Raw genomic sequence first — 17,695 nt, 5'->3', positions numbered from 1 at the left:
CCTAACCTCAACCCAAGGTTACACCTAACCCTTGCCCCACTAGAGCATGTTCCCATGCTCCCATGTTCACATGCTTAGGGTGGGTTAGCCTCCTAGTATATGGCACATAACATACTTCCCCTCTCAAAACATTGCACTCTTGCAATGAAAAGAAGGAAAATTGCATTGAATGTTCTCAACTAACTCCCAAGTTGAATCCTCAATTTCTCTATCTTTCCACTTAATTTTAACCTCAAGGATTAGGTGACTACGAAGTTTCCTTTCCCTAAATTCAAGTACCTTTTTAGGTTCATGTGGAACATAAGACAAATCTTTGACTTCAACGAGTTCTTCAGGAGTAACTTTGTTATCCTCACCTCCTAGTTTCTCTTTTTGTCTATTGACATGAAAGACTGGGTGAACTCTGACATGAAAGACTGGGTGAACTCTGACATGTGAAGGTAGTTTTAATTCATACAACCATGCCAATCTGACGTATAACTTGGAATGGACCACAATATCTAGGAGATGATTTTTATCACTTTTCTGTTGACTAAGTCTGAGAATCTTTAAGAACTTTCAAATAAAGCAATGCCCCTGGCTCAAAAGATCGAGGTGAGCGTCCCCTATCAACATAAAACCGTGCTATGTGGATTATTGGACTCTCAATTCTGCGACATAGATAGATTCTTTTTCACTTCTGTTCACAGATTACGTGTTAGATGCTATTGCGGGCTATGATATGTATTCTTTCTTGGATGTTTTCAATGGATACAATCAAGTTTTGATGGCCCCAGATGATCGTGAAAAGATAGATTTTGTTAGAGAATGGGAAGAATTTACCTCCAATGTGATGACATTTGGTCTCAAGAGAATGCTCCAGCGACATTTCAAAGAATGGTTTAAGAAATTTTCTATGATTACTTCATTACATTTATGAAGGTATTATTGGATGATTTTAGTGTCTTAAAACTTTATTAATACTTGGCAATATCAAAGAATTACAAAATTTTTTTTGGGTCAGATTAAATGGCATAATAGATTCTTATGGTACTAGGCGGATGTGGCTATCCTATGTATCTTCTCACAAAGAAAGATGTTCCGTTTGTGCGGATGAAGGCTTGTCAGCAATCTTTTTGGTATTTCCAACTGATGTTGGCATCGATTGTTCAACTGCCAGATTGGTTCAGACCATTCCATGTCTTTGTTGACACTCTAATGTAGCAATTGGAAGTGTACTTATGCAAGAATTTGAGGATGGATGGTTCTGACCAGTTTATTATGCCAGTCAGATGTTGTTAGGAGTAGAAAGAAATTATTCTACTATAGACTGAGAAGCACTTGGAATGATTTATTTAGTGAAGAAATTCTGGCATTATCTTTAAGGCAATAAATTTACTTTTCATGTAGATTATCAAGCTTTGGTATTTTTGGTCAACAAGCCCAATTTACCAGGAAAATCAGCAGTGGATGCTGATATTGCAAGAATTTGAATTTATTGTTTGTTATACTTCGGGCAATCGACATGCAATTACAAATTTCCTATCCCCTATAGACACTGGAGAAGCTTCAAAAGGTGTATCAGATCAGTTATTACCAGATGCAAATTTGTTTCAGATTACTGCAGCTCCAGATTGGTATGATGAAATGCTTATGTTTTTAACAGAGGAAATTTTTGAGATGGTATGAGTAGTGATCTTCGGAAGCATTTAGCCCTCTGAAGTAAAACCTTTTTAGTAATTGCGGGTCAATTATATAAAATGGGCATCGATCAAATAATTTGCTAGTGTGTCCAAGTACATGAGCAACAACTCGGGGGGTGCACTACTAGAAAGCCCTAGGTATCACGTGCGTTCAAGAGGTATTAAAAAAACTCCTCAACTAAAATTTCCCCCCAGTAAAACAATCCCTCTTTACATATGAACTAATGGATTTTTTTCTAAAGTGAATTAAAAAACCCCTCTTGTTAATCTAATCTTGTTAATTTTCTCAATGTATCCAATTAAAAAACCCCTCTTGCTGAACTCATGTGGTACACTAACATTTTTTAAGGTGAACCCCCCGAGAGAGCAACAAGCAGTATTGATGGAAGCACACTAAGATGTAAGAGGCAGCCATTTTTATGGAGAAGTATTCGGCTGAAAAATATTTCAGGCTGGATTATGGTGGCCAACAATGATTAAAGATGTATGGAAGTTTGCTCGAGAATGTGATGTTTGTGACCAATTGGGTCAGCCAAGTGCATAAGAAAAGGTGCCTCACAATCCAGTGCTTCCATTAGAAGCTTTTTAGAAATGGGGTCTAGATTTTGTTGGACCATTTAAACTTGCATCTTAGAGTACTGGCAACAAATATATTCTGGTAGCCATAGATTATACCAAATGGGTGGAAGCCAAAGCATTAAAAGAGAACAAAGGTAGTCTTGTTTGTAAAATTTCTTTATGAGATGATTATGACTAGATTTGTGTAACATACCCATCTTCACTAATAAAGAAATGTCCATGTCCATCTTCACTAATAAAGAAATGTCCATGTAATAGATAAATTTATGAGTTTTTATGGTATAAAAATCAATGATTTTATTATTTGAGTCATTTCTACTTAGAATCTTCAAATTATGAGCCCAAATTTGGAATCTACAAGCGATTTTATCCGAATATAGGATTTTACAGCATCCAAAACGGACACCGGATCAAGCTTATACGTAAATTTCAATCATTTTTAGTAAAAGTGATGACCTTTAAACCTTAATAAATGCACGATCGGGCATCCGATTGACGAACGGTTTGAACCCCAACGACCAAGAGAACCTCCCGGACAAAAAAAGTTTTCGCCCCTCGGGGCGGTCCGGCACGTAAATCGAGGTCGCTGCTCCAAATTTGGGGACCTTGTCCCAAAATTAGGACCGTACACCGTACACACTTACCAGGGTGCCCGTACGATGGCCGCACAAGAACCAAAGGATGGTCGCCCCACTGTGTGGTCCACATGTACCGCTACGTGGACACCCATGCTGCTCCTGACTAGATAAGGTACATGCGTACCACTCCTTTCCCTGTTAACCCCGACACCATACCTTTCCCCTAGACCCATGCAGGCCACTGATCTACAGCCTTTGCTGGTGCACCGTCCTTTTGTCCTTGCTTTGCGCAGCGCCCGTACCCGTACCCCACAGTTATATAAACCCCCGGGGTGCTCCATGGGCAACACGCATTTCTGTGTAGCCTATGCTCTACGTTGTGCCGCTGTCTGTACCGCCGTGCATCCCTGTGCAGTGTACTTGCTGTAGTAGAGCCGCCCCTCTCAAACCTCTCTCATTTGCCCCGTTTCAGATAAGGCAGAGTTTTTTTTATATTAGTGTTAATAAATGTGTATCTTTTCCTTTTAAAATAATGACATAAAATTGTATGAAGTTACGAATTATGTCATGCTGTATTCAATAAATTGCATTGAAATTGTTATCTTTAAAGAGTGCAAGTTTTTCCTGGCTTTGACGCTAACTCCGTTCCGTGCTTGTGTAGCCGGGTAGCGTCATTAGCAAAGCCCGGGAATGGTCCAAGGTATCCCTCATACCATTGGGAGAATAAGGTTCGTCGATTGAGGCGAGAGATTATGATGTTGCCTAGTTCTGAGGGCCCAGGCTAGTGCGGTGAATAAGCCTGTAGTGTGCAGACATCCCTTTGAGGGGCGGGAGGATCGAGCGATGGAGCTCGACAGGTCGGCTTGAGTCCTCGTCAGTGGCGGCGACGATGAGGTGTATGGTCCCGTAGGGTTTTGCCCAGCATGTAGAGGCTAGAAGACTGAATTCTAGATCATCGGTAGTATAAAGAAAAAGAATAAGAGAGCCGGTTTGGCTTGTATGAAATTGATTCATGTATAAACTTTTTTTATAAATCTTATCTTTGGCATTATTGTAATGTGAAAAAAGGCTGTTTTAACAAGCCTTATGAAAAGGGCCTTAATTAAGGAATGTGTTTATTTATGTCAAACAGTGTGGTAGGATTAATTAGAAAACAAATTGATGCGTGAGTAGGGTGGAAAGTGGGAGGATGGAATGCCTCGACGGCACCATCCTACGGACGGGTGGACTCGATTAGTCGGGTAGCTTTCCAACAGATTAAGTGAAAGACCTACGCTAGATAAATAGGTTCTCGGGTAACTCTATTCTAAAAGACTAGGCCAACGGCTGTGCCTTGCATGGATGAGGAAAAAAGGGTTGCCTCTAGAAATCAAGTCTAGTAGTCGTCCAATTTATGATCAATTACCCTATGGGTGATTTGATTTTTAGAAGATCACGCTCCCCCTGCGGGATAGGACTAGGTCTTACCTACTATGAATCGTATCCTTGAATCATCTACATGGTCAAGGTGCCGATAAATAGGAAATTTTCTCCAAGTTAAGACTTAGTGGACTATCTTAAGTGTTTCCCCTATTTTAGAAGGGGGGAACCTTACAATTGGTATCAGAGCCGATCTTAGCACCTAGGAATTGTCATTTAAGGATTATTTTGCAATGAATGTTTTACCTAAAAAACATCCTACTAAAACAAACAAGTTGAGTTGATGTTTGAATGATTGTAGGAAGAGGAAGATGCCTACTTGAAGTTTCTAGTTTTCGAATGCATCTTCGAGATTGCTAGTCACTCCTCAAATTTTGAGTTCTGTGACACCATGGTGCAGATACTAGAGAAGATGTCCCTCCCTCATTTCTCTCATATTGAAAGAGGATGGGGTAGAGATTTCTGGAGTCATGGGCCGAGATATTTCTTCATCTGAGCAGATCGAATTGGGAACCTTACTACCGATCTAAAGCGGATTCGTTGGATTGAAAAGTTGAAGATGATCCGTTTATTTTGGTTCGTCGGTACCCCCAGGGCCGACACCTCTGTGACTATAGATGGGATTCGCATACCTCAGGATCGTTGGGTGTATGAAAAAGTGATGTAGGTCTTACCTGCTAACAGAGTAGCTGTGTTGGGACCTACCCAAATCCAGAGTCTACCACCCTTACCATCAATTTTTAGAGTCTTAGAAACTACAGCGGAACCCCCATATTTCACCTATGTGGACCGCTCTACTCTTATGTCATAGTCAAGCCTAGGAATTTCCCTTGATGGCAAATAAGACTAATTATATTAGTCTCAAATCTTTGTAATAAAACTCGTCCTTGTAAATATTTGAAAATAAAATGATTTCAATGTTTTACTCTCCAAAATAAGCGTTGTGCAAATACGAATCTTGTAATCTTAATATTGTTATTACAATGAATCTTAATATTGTTATTACAATGATGACCAGGATGATCACCCTCCACATAAGCGTTGTGCAAATATGAATCTTAATATTGTTATTACAATGATGACCAGGATGATCACCCTCCACTTCCCAATGCGCTTTACACTGATATCCAGGAGAAGAAGCTCTTGCTCAAGCAAATGCAACCTTATCCTTTAAAGGAGAAGGTTCAAAGATTGAGAAGGATGCTGAAGTTTGGATTGAAGCGATGGACGATTATTTCTCTGCCCCCGGTACTGGAGTAGCAAATCAGTCTATGCTTGCACGGTTTCGCCTCATCGGAGATGCTAAACTCTGGTGGAAACAGTGGTGCCGTGACAAGGGAGTCATCGAGCATTCTCAAACGTGGGAAGACATCAAGCAGGCCGTGAAGGAAAGATATCTTCCCCCATCCCATGAATCCATAAAGATGAATGAGTTTTTTAGTCTTAGGCAGTGCAGCTTAACTCTTGAGGACTACTATTCCAAATTTATCACTCTTCGAAAATATGCCCCAGTTATGACTACTTCCCAGCAAGTGGCTCATTTCTGCCAAGGGTTAAATGAACCCTTAGATTCCCGCCTTGAAGCCTTCACCCAGCCTAACCTCAACATGCGACAAAGGAGATGGATTGAAATTCTACAAGAATATGACTTGGACATCAAATTCTGCCCTGGGAAAGATAATGTGGTAGCAGATGCACTTAGCTCGTAAATCTTTCTTGAGTGCAATTTCAATGCCAAATAATCCCATACTAGTCAAGGTGGAAGAAGTCTCATCTCATGATCCAGATTATCAGAGGATGATGAAGTTAGTAGAAGAAGGGGGAAATTTAGAGAAAGAGAAGAATCTAATCAAGGGATACTCCATTCATGAAGGAAGCCTCTACTTCAATCACATGCTAGCCTCTACTTCAATCACATGCTAGTCTCTATGTATCCCTAAGGATCCTGCTTTAAAGAAACTAATCCTCCATGAAGCTCATGATAGTCCTGCTGTGCGGGACACCTTGGCTATGCAAAAACATTAAATGCCATAAGAAGGGGCTTTCATTGGGCAGGCTTGAAAAATGATGTCCTTTGGTACTTGAAGCAATGTCTCTCATGCCAAAGGATCAAAGCTGAAAGGGTCAAGATGCCTGGGAATTTTCAACCCTTGGATATTTCCTAAATGAAGTGGGAGTGCATTAGTATGGATTTTATCACAAGTCTCCCCACTGTTCAAGGAGGATATGACTCCATTTTGGAAGTAGTGGACTTACTTACCAAAGTAGTGGACTTACTTACCAAAGTAGGTCACCTTATACTAGCAAAGAAGACCTTTAAAGCTTCTGATGTTGCTCGAATATTCATCAAGGAAGTGCTCAAACTTCATGGTCTCCCAAAAAGGATAGTAAGTGACCGAGATTCTGACTTCACTTCAAAGTTCTCCCCACTGTTCAAGGAGGATATGACTCCATTCTAGTAGTAGTGGACTTACTTACTAAAGTAGCTCACCTTATACCAGCAAAGAAGACCTTCAAAGCTTCTGATGTTGCTCGAATATTCATCAAGGAAGTGCTCAAACTTCATGGTCTCCCAAAAAGGATAGTAAGTGACCGGGATTCTGACTTCACTTCAAAGTTCTGGGGCAATCCTTATTTCAAGCCCTGGGAACTCAACTTTGCTTTAGCATAGCTTATCATCTAGAGACCGATGGCCAGACTGAGAGAGTCAATCAAGTAATTGAAGACATTTTCAGAGCATATTGTGGACGGGATCCAAGAAGGTGGATTCAATACCTTCCTCTGGTAGCCTACAATGCATCTTATCATCAGAGCATAGAAATGTCACCATTCAAAGCACTCTATGGGCAAGAATGCTTGTCTCCTCTAAATTTTTTTGATCCGACCATAAGAGTTGAGGCATCTAGGAAAATGCTCGAAGAGATGGAAGAACAAACCAAGGCAATCCAAAAGGATATTAAAGCTGCCCAAGATCGACAATAGCATTATGCTGACACCAAGAGGTCTGAAAGGATCTTCAAGGAAGGAGACAAAGTTCTTCTATGAGTGTGACCAAAACAAAGTTCTCTATCACTTGGGAAATATAAGAAGCTCAGCCCTCGGTATTGTGGTCCCTATACAGCTATCAAGTGTCTAGGTAAAAACTCCAACTCCCAGCCCATATCAAAGTCCACAATGTATTTCATGCAAGTTGGTTAAAACCTTATGTACCCAGTCTCGATCATATTCTTGATGATGAACAAGTTGTAATCCCTACTCAAGGAGAGTCCTTGAATTACAGCCCAGTAGCATCATAGATTCTAGGGAAAGGCATCTTCGAAATAGAACTCTTGTAGAACATCTAGTACAGTGGAAAGATTACCCTAAAGAGGATGCAACTTGGGAAGATGAAGCTACACTCTTAAAGGATTATCCCCAATTCATTGACGAGATGAGGACATCTTGATTTCTTTAAGGGGGGAAGGATGTAACATACCCATCTTCACTAATAAAGAAATGTCCATGTAATAGATGAATTTATGAGTTTTTATAGTATAAAAACTAATTATTTTATTAAATGAGCTATTTCTACTTGGAATCTTCAAAATCGGAGCCCAAATTTAGAATCTGCGTGCGATTTTACCCTAATATAGGATTTAACAGCATCCAAAACGGACACCGAATCAAGCTTATACATAAATTTTGTTTATTTTTAGTTAAAAAGCGACGACCTTTAAACCTTAATAAATGCACGACCGGGCGTCCGATCGACAAACGGTTTGCACCCCAACGACTAGGGAAATATCTTGGACAAAAAAAAAATCACTCCCCCAAGCGGTTCGACACGCAAATCGAGGTCGGCGTCGTAAATTTAGAGACCCGGCCCAAAAAAGGGACCGTACACACTTACGAGGGTGCTCGTACGATGGCCGCACAAGAACCAAAGGTCGGCCGCCCACCACTGTGTGGTCCACACGCACCGCTACGTGGACACCCATGCCGCCTCTGACCAGATAAGGTACATGCGTACCACTCCTTTCCCTCTTAACCACCACTATACCTTTCCCCAGAGCCATGCAGGCCACTGATCTACAGCCTTTGCTGGCACACCATCCTTTTGACCTTTCTTTGTGCAGTCCCACACTCGTACCCCACAGCTATATACACCCCTGGGGTGCTCCATGATGGGTAGCATGCATTTTCTACTGCCTAGCCTATACTCTGTCGTGTCGTCGTCTGTACCGACATCTGTCCTTACGGAGTGTACTTGCTACAGTGTAGCCGCCCTTGTTGTCGCCCCTCTCCGCACCCCCTCATTTTGCCACTTTTCAGATATGGCAACTTTCCTCTACTCCCCCCTTGTAAGAAGGCAGTTTCCTTAACTCTTTCCCCTCCCCCCACCCCCCTCGTGTGAAGAGACTTACAGTAGCACCCTTCTCCCCTTCAGCAAAACATTTTTGTGTTAAGGACATCTCACAAATCCCCCTCCTCATTTGCGTGGACTTTAGCAAGAGGTTTTGGCCCCAGAGAGGGTTCATGCGTTGTGGTCTTTTGCTCATACAGTGAGCAAACGATCTCAAAATTGAGATCTGACTGGAGCGTTTCGACCGCGAGACAGCGAGCCCTATAAGACAACGTCCAAAATGCCCCATCCCAGAAACGTTAGAATATTACCTCGAGAGGAGTGCACAACAATGAGATTAGAGAAGATGCTCCTAATGCGGCCCCAACCCTTCCATTACAAGCTATCAAGGAAATGGTGGCCACCAGGTTAGTTTGGTTATCTTTTAAAGAAGAGTTTTTTAAATATTAGTGTTAATAAATATGTATCTTTTCCTTTTAAAATAATGAAATAAAATTGTATGAAGCTACGATTTGAAGTGATGCTGTATTCAATGAATTGTATTGAAATTGTTATCTTTAAAGAGTGCAAGTTTTTCTTGGCTTTGATGCTAACTTCGTTCCGTGCTTGTATAGCTGGGCGACGTCGTTAGAGCAAAGCCCAAGAATAGCCCAAGGTATCCCTTGTACCATTGGGAGAATAAGGTTCGTCGATTGAGGCGAGAGTTTATGATGCTGTCTAGTTCTGAGGGCCCAGGCTAGTGCGGTGAATAAGTCCACCCTAGTGTGCAGACATCCCTCTGAGGGGCAGGAGGATCAAGCCACGGAGCCTGAGAGGGCAATAGGCCGCACGCTGGAGTCCTCACCAGCCGGCCGACAATGAGGTGTATGGTCCCATAGGTTTTTGCCCAGCATGTAGAGGCTGGAAGGCCGAATTCTATAAAGGAAAAGAATAAGAGAGCCGGTTTGGCTTGTATGGAATTGTGTCATGTATAATTTTTTTAATTATAAATCTTATCTTTGGCATTACTGTACTGTGGAAAAAGGCTATTTTAACGAACCTTGTGAAAAGAGCCTTAATTAAGGAACATGTTTATTTATGTCAAACAGTGTGGTAGGATTAATTAGAAAATAAATTGACGCGTGAGTAGGGTGGAAAGTGGGAGGATGTAATGCCCCCTGCGAGCGACGACACCATCCTACGGATGGGTGGACGCGATTAGTTAAATAGCTTTCCAACAGATTAAGTGAAAGCCCTATGCTAGATAAATAGGTTCTTGGGCAATTCTATTCTAGAAGACTAGGCCAATGGCTGTGCCTTGCATGGATGAGGAAAAAAGTGTTGCCTCTAGAAATCAAGTCTAGTAGTTGCCTAATGTATGATCAATTACCCTATGGTGGGTGATTTGATTTTTAGAAGATCATGCTCCCCCTGCGAGATAGGACTAGGTCTTACCTATTATTCGTATCCCTGAATCTCTGCATGGTCAAGGTGTCGATGAATAGGAAATTTTTCTCCAAGTTAAGACTTAGTGGACTATCTTAAGTGTTTCCCCTATTTTGGAAGGGGGGAACCTTACAGTCCCAGTCATGGATCATCTTGGTTTCTCTCATAAAGAGTCATCCTAAGATGAAATCATAAGAAACTGACTGCTGCTGGCCAAAGTTTATCAAAGGTGTGTCAAAAATTGGTTCTAAGAATCTTAATCATTAAATCCTACAGAAGACATATGGGCTTCGTGGGCGGCGGTGGCTCCATCAGCTAGTTTCACAATCAATGCAATATCATCCACATGGAGGTTTTTCCCATTTTTTCCAGCATTGTTTGGTAACAATGCTCACTCTTGCCCCATCATCTAAGATGGTGGTGACTTGAAGCTCATCGAAAGTTAGGGGTAGTGCTGTGTTGAGTTCTTCTCCTTCAAAATTTTACCCTAGCTTCTTCACTCAGACCGTAGGAATCCCAGTAATTCCATCTAGTTGTATGGATGTCCTAGTTGTATGGATGTCCTAGTTCCACTTGTTCTCCCATTCCTTCTCCAAGCCTTCCTTCCATTCAATCCTTTAAGTCCTTCCATAGACTCAGGCTACCTTGAAGTAAGGCGCCAAAACTAGAATATCCTAATATAAATAAACCTTAAAACAAAATAAAAAACAACAAACTAAACATATCCAAGGCTCCAAAACCATATGTTTTTCAGAGTGTCACCTCTTAATTAGCACTGGGCAATATTGGGTAATCCTTATATCTTGGATTGACGGATTAATGGAGTTAAGATATCTAAGCTAGTTCCCATTAGCGGCGATGCCAAATACGTTCTCAAGTGAAGAGCTTACCCTAGCCTTTTTCCAAATCATGCATCATTGGGCCTTGTCTTAGAGGCGTAATTGTATGTAACTTAGAAACCTGCAAAAACAAATCTATCTAGCATGCATCCACCAAGTAAGTAATAAGGAAATTCAATAGCATACATGTAAGCAAGGCTAGGTAAGAAATAGATCTCATAAATATTCTATTAAGGGAATGGTTGTATATTACGTAGTGTAAAAAATGACATATATACAAGTGACTAGTTTTCACACTCAGCCGAGAAAACTTAAAAAAGATCTAGCTATTATTACTAATCTTAACCAAACATTAAGCCCAAGGTGAGGTTGGTTTATATATTCCAACATTGTATTACAAAAGATAAGCACCCATTTAAGCGATTAAGATGGCAAAATGCTATAGGTTGGGCGAGTGAAACTATGTTATTGAAGGTGTTTATAGAGGCACATGCAACATAAGGTTGATGACTTTAGAAAAGGAGAAGCAGTCTATTTAAGTAAAGGAGCATGTGTCTAGGATCATCAATATAGACATGATTTATATACTTTCACTCTAAACAAATCTAAGTATTTGAGAAAATTAACTAAAGATATCCTGAAGGGAAATATTTTTGAGAAAATGAACTAAATATCTAAGACTTTTGGGAAGGACAAAAAAAAAGAGGGAGTGGAAGAATTCTTGATGTGGCACATTGTTGATAGATAGCAGGTGATGGTGATGACAAAGATGTAATGGCATTGCTATGGTGACAATAATGACATCAATAAGGAGATAGCTACATAAGAAAAAGAAGAGAGAGAGAGAGAGAGAGAGTTTGTATATCCATGTTTGTATATCCATGGAGGAGGGTTGGGAAGGAGGTAGGAAAACATAAGGTGAGCCCTCATAATGGGAAAGGTATGTTAGTGAGGGGGTTGAGGGGATTTTGTTGATTGGGGGCGATAACGAGACAAGAAGGGGGATGGTGATGGTGGTTGTTGTGGGGTGGGGAACAAATTGGGAGAGATGGTAGGTGGGGGATGAAGGGAGAGAAAAATGAAGGGGCACTTAAGACACAAAGTCAGGAACAAGAATATTGAAGGGGGTAAGTGTGTCAATGAGAGAGAGTGAGGGACATAAGATGAAAAATATAGAGATGTAGGATGAGGGGCATGGTGCCAAGCCTGGGAGGCTAAATACTTGGGCAACCCCTTCGAGCGCTTGGCCTCCAAAACAAAAAAAAAGAGAGAAAGAAGCTTCACAACGCTCCCCACCCTCTAAAATGAAAGGGAAGAGAGAGGATTGTCAAGCCCCATGAATAACGAATACTCATCATTGTCAATGAATTTAAATACTCAACAGATTTTGTGCCTACAAGTATGCCAAAAAAAATTAAGGTATGACTGAGAACTCTTCTTTCTCCTAAGAAAGATTTAAACTATAGAAGAAGTTAACATAAAAAAATTTGCTCCAAAAAAATATATAGCTTTGAAAAAATTGCTATATGCCCTTTACATAGAATAAGGGCATTTGGAGCTCGACCCCACACACGGGATGTTGAAGCCACTACACTGCCTAGGAAAAGGAGCTTGAAAATCTGACATTTTCACAAGTCCCCATAGCCAAGCCACACACCACATGTAGCCTATTTCCATACAAGAAAAGCATTTTGAGCCTGCAAGTGAAACATTTTTTTTGTTTTGTAGTTTACTTATTAAATTTAGAATGGTACCTTCTTTGATCGTCATGATGCCATACGCAGCAGTAATTTAGGGGGTACCTTGGGGAACCCTTCCCTTCCCCTAGCCACACGTTAAGGCTCGAGCCATGGCCTATGGGGACAATGCCCATACTTCTACGTCCCCTCCTTTTTCTAGCTATGGGGACACACTCTTACACATTGTTTTTGGGAAGAAAAGACTAGATTAGAGAAAGGAGATTTTGTGACTTTCAATGCATGAAATCCCAAACACATGGGCCATGTCATCTCATAAACTTAGAGTAAATTATACATGTAAAGTAAGAGTGGTTTCTCCATGTCTTTGCTTGAGATGTTAGGCTCAATGCCAAGTACCTTCCCATTCAACATCGCTTTCCTAGATCGTGTAGGGCAGGGTTTGAAAAAGACAAGTTTGCTTTATCCTAGAGCTTGCTCAACTTTTGAAAAACCCACCTAATCTTGAGAGGAGAAGGAAAAAATGACACCTCTAATTTTCCAAAAAGTAGTAGTAATTTGATGAAATTATGAAGAAAATGCTTGTTCAAATTTATCTTTCCTCTTCAACCTATGGTGAGGACTCATGTAAAGTTCACTCAAAAATGTTTTTGGAACACTAGTGTAGGGAGAATTACTATCCGGGTTTTCTTATTATTATTTTTAAAGGTGCATTAACAATGGGGTTTTTCACACCAAGAGGGGTCACATGAGTGGTGGCCACCTAGAGTTCAACCAGTGGGGAGATAAACTACAGATTTTGAATGTGAAACCAGTCAGCATAAGCCCACCGAGGTATCTTTAACTACTAAATGGATCCTAAACTAGTCCTCCCCAATGCTTAAATTTGAAGCCCATTTCAAAATCGTTTTTGGGCTTCAAGTAATTTATCCTATAACATACCCATTGTAAATATAGCACATTAAACATGATATGGCATATCCTTTGCAAGTATAGTTCAAACAATTCATTATGGTTGCATTTAGTTCTTATTTTTATCCCTAAGAAGCTACCATTTTGAGGCACTTGCAAATTAAGCACTTTTTACTCAAGAAATGAGAAAACTAAATTCAAATTTGAAATCTTAAGCACGACAATACCCAAGCCAGGATAGGGATTTTTCCACGATTGAAACAAGTAACTGAAGTGGCTTGAATCGACCCATAAAGTTTTGAAATGTGGTGGCTTTAGACCAAAATTAGCAGCATTCTAAATGTCCAAATGATTGACCAAATTAGCAGCATTCAAAACGTCCAAATGATTGACCAAATGTGCCCACGAGATCCCAAACCAGACCTGAACAATTTCACTAAAAAAACAACCACAACGGCCCAATGGACGCTCCTAAGCATGCGCGCGATGGGCTCCACCACAACCCCCACCCGAGTGACATACGACACCTACAAAAACCTTCCTCAAACACCTGGGAGCTCATTTTTTACCAAATTATGCATGCACACATCCACACACACCAGTCGCACCAATGCCCTAGATCTAGAAGCATCGCCCACCAATCCCTTGGGCAATTCCCACCATCTTTCCCCTTGGGGCATGCCTCCCTACACGTACCCCTTGCCACCTTCACTCTCTAGACCCTTCCTAGATAGGTGGTGCACATCCCCCTCCCGTGCCACCTCACCGGCCCCCACGTACACCCCTTCCAGTCTCCCCAACACACCTACTGCCCATGCAGCTAGCCTAGATGGTGGCCCCACTCGGATGCACTTGGACCCCCTGCTAGCACTCCCTTTATGCACAAGCACCCCCTCCTTGCGCCTATATAAACCCCCCTTCCCTCCCCTAGCTCTAGCTCAGGACATGTCCTACAACTCTTCTCCCCCCATGTGTGTATAGACTTAAAGCCACCCTCTTAGCCTCTCCCAACCAAGGCTACATGTACACAAGCCTCACTCTCTCTTGTGAGCCCTCTAGCTAAGGACACCCTCTCCAAAATTCCTTGCTTAAGCCTTATTCTCCTTAGGATTTTAGGCAAGCTTTTGAAATCCCAAACGATGTCCGTTTCTAGATCTGTTTCATATGTTAGAATCCTCTCTCTCTCTCTCTCTCTCTCTCTCTCTCTCTCTCTCTCTCTCTCTCTCTCTCTCTCTCTCTCTCTAGTGATCTCTAGCATTTCATATCCGCGCCCCTCTCTTTCTATTCTCCACAAATAAGGGCCCTACTAAGGCACCAAAATGTTGTCAAATCAAAGAACCACGCAATGTTCAAGGTAAAAATGAGGAGGTATGTATCCATGCAAATGAATTCTCCCCTTCCATAACGAATCCTCATGTTGGAAATGACAACCACGTTAGCCATCTTTTTAATTCTCTTAAATATGAGAAACTTCTTCATTTTAGTTCATAAAGTTAAGATTCTTAGGCTAAGCAAGATTATGTTTCTAGTGGTTATACCTATAACAATTATGACTAGCATTGAAGAAGCATTTGAGCTCTCTTCTAAGTCAAGTAGCCAAAAGGATTAAGGCTCCAATATGGAGAATTGCCACTTTTGTCCTCATATATGCCCTTAAGTAAGGCTAGTAAGCGAAATATGAGTGAGTAATCTTACTCTGAAGTACTTTATACTCTATTTTTTCTTTCTTCGTGTGTGACAAGGATTCCAGCTAAGAAGATTATCATTGCCCGACGTTTTTCATATTGCTCAATGAATTATTGAAAAAGAAGAGAAAGTTTTTCCTTGTTTCACAATGAACAGGTACATCTTCGCCCCTACTTAACTAACTCTGTTCTTGCTTTGCGTAGTCAGCGGGGCCGGGTGGAGGTAGTAGGAGGTCCAAGAATCTCCCCTATGCCACTAGGAATTGGATTTTTGCCCTGCGAGGGTGGACATGTGATTATGGATGTTGCCTAGTTCTGCAGGCCCAAGCTAGTGCAGTGAATTAGCCCACCTCATGAGTAGATGTCCCCTTTGAGGAGTGGTAGGGTTTGATACAAGCGGCAGCACGTGAGGGGGTGACAGGGCGGCTTTGCCCCTCACTAACTATTTGATGATGAGGGAGTATGGTCCGTGGGTTATGCCCAATCGGTTGAGGCTAGAAGAACGAATTCGAGATCATCGGTCGTTTGCTGCTAGTTTGGATATGTCTATGGACATGGATATGGAAGCCTGGATCTGGCTACTAACTCAATCTCAGGGTCTCTTTTGTGAACATTTTGTTGTAAGAACTGTTTGATGTAAATATTGTTATTTTCAAAGGCTGTTTTAAGGAACATTGTGGAACTTCTTTATATGTTTCACTATGTGGTAGGACCTAATTAGATAACAAAAATGAATGGGTAAGTGGGTGGAAAGGATTTATATCATAAAAACTCATAAATTTATATCATAAAAACTCATAAATTTATTTATCACATGCAATTTTGGGGCGGTCCGGCATGCAAACCGAGGCTGGTGCCCCGGCAGGGCATAATGAATATGAAAAAACAAGTCAAGAAAAGATAGGGGAGCTTCAGAGGTCCATACAAGTGCTGGAAAAGGAGTTATAGAAGTGATCCATATGCATACTAGAGGCAATGTTAGAAACTTTGCAAGCTAGTGATTTACCTCTACCCTCAAATTGGTGGCTCGTGTTGAAAATAGTGGCACATTTCAATAAACTTGTACAGCCTGTTGAGCCAACAACCACTCGATGATCAGCAGAGACAGTGTAGAACATCCTAGAAGATTTAAAGAATCTGCACAGAAGGCACATGGGCAATCTTCTAGAGACATGGGTCATGCACAATGCCGAGGTGCCCTTACTTGACTATATGGTCAGAGTAACCAACTGGAAGCAGAAGAGAAGACAAAAGAAGTAGAGGAAGCTGATAGTCCGAATAATCGAGAACATTCTTTCTTAGATTATTTACAATCTCAATTTCATTCTTACAGGCAAGCACATCCATCATCTCGTAATATAGATATAGATTTTTTACAATCTCAATTTCATTCTTATAGCCAAGCACAAGGTTCCATCAGCCCATATTATAGAGATAGATTTTAGAAATCCTTTAGATAGGTCTAGATTAGGATTTAGGAAGGTTTTGAAGAAGTAACATAATCCAATTTTACTTTTACTTATCCTTGGGTTTGACTTTTGTTTGCGGGGTGGACTGCCATCCGGGTGTGCCAGGTGTTAACTTGTAGATTTATCCTTAGTTATTTACCATTTAGCTGAATAAGTCGTGAAAATTCAATCGACATACTGAATGTATGTGCCGTTTTGTACCACACCTGGTAACACCTTAAGGCGCAAAGTGCATTGTTATGTATTCGCTTATTCATTCATTCAGAGTAGATGTAATATATTTAGTCACTGATGGTTTGCCAATTGCCTGTTCTTTATTTCTTTGATTGATTGTGGGTGAAAGCATGATAAGCTAGTACACTTTCTACCAGTTGCATTGGTTGCTAACACACTTGAAGACAACCAATATTAATGGATTTAATATCATCATAAGATGTATTTAGAAATTTATCTAGTGCCTTTTAGATATAATAAATGTGAAACAAGGTTAAACAACCATGTTTTAATTCTCTAACTCTACATTAAAGTGTTTTACAACCAGTTGTAAACCATTGTCTAAGACACAGGTTTTCAATCCACCTTATCATGCTTTCACCCTTGTACTATTATCTTTAATGTTTTGTATTTGTGATGTTTTAATATGTGTAATTGTATTCATTGGCCTTTCTGCCAACAATTGCCGCAAAATAATAGCACCTTAGGGATAAAAATAACTACTAAATGTAAGCATAATGAATCATTTGAATTGTACTTGCAAAGGATATGCCATATTGTACTTAATGTGCTATATTTACAATGGGTATGTTATATCCTTCCCTCCTTAAAAAAATCGAGATGTCCTCATCTCAACATAAACTTTGGGTAATCTTTTAAGAGGTTTGATGCTGCACAACTACGTGGAGGTGACTTGCTCTTCTTCTTCCATTTCTAAGGTCAGTTCACCAATCATGACACAAGTATGAGCAACTGCTAGTCCATGGCCTTTCACCACCACCTTGTCTAGCTTGGTGGTTGTGTTTCCCACGGCCCTAATTTGCTTGGCCATCTTGTGGAATAGCACCAAGATTA

This window comes from Cibotium barometz, chromosome 18 (assembly GCF_041138505.1).
Source record: "Cibotium barometz isolate CiBa-2024 chromosome 18, ASM4113850v1, whole genome shotgun sequence".
Taxonomy (NCBI): domain Eukaryota; kingdom Viridiplantae; phylum Streptophyta; class Polypodiopsida; order Cyatheales; family Cibotiaceae; genus Cibotium; species Cibotium barometz.
Note: the sequence above shows the minus strand (reverse complement) of the source record.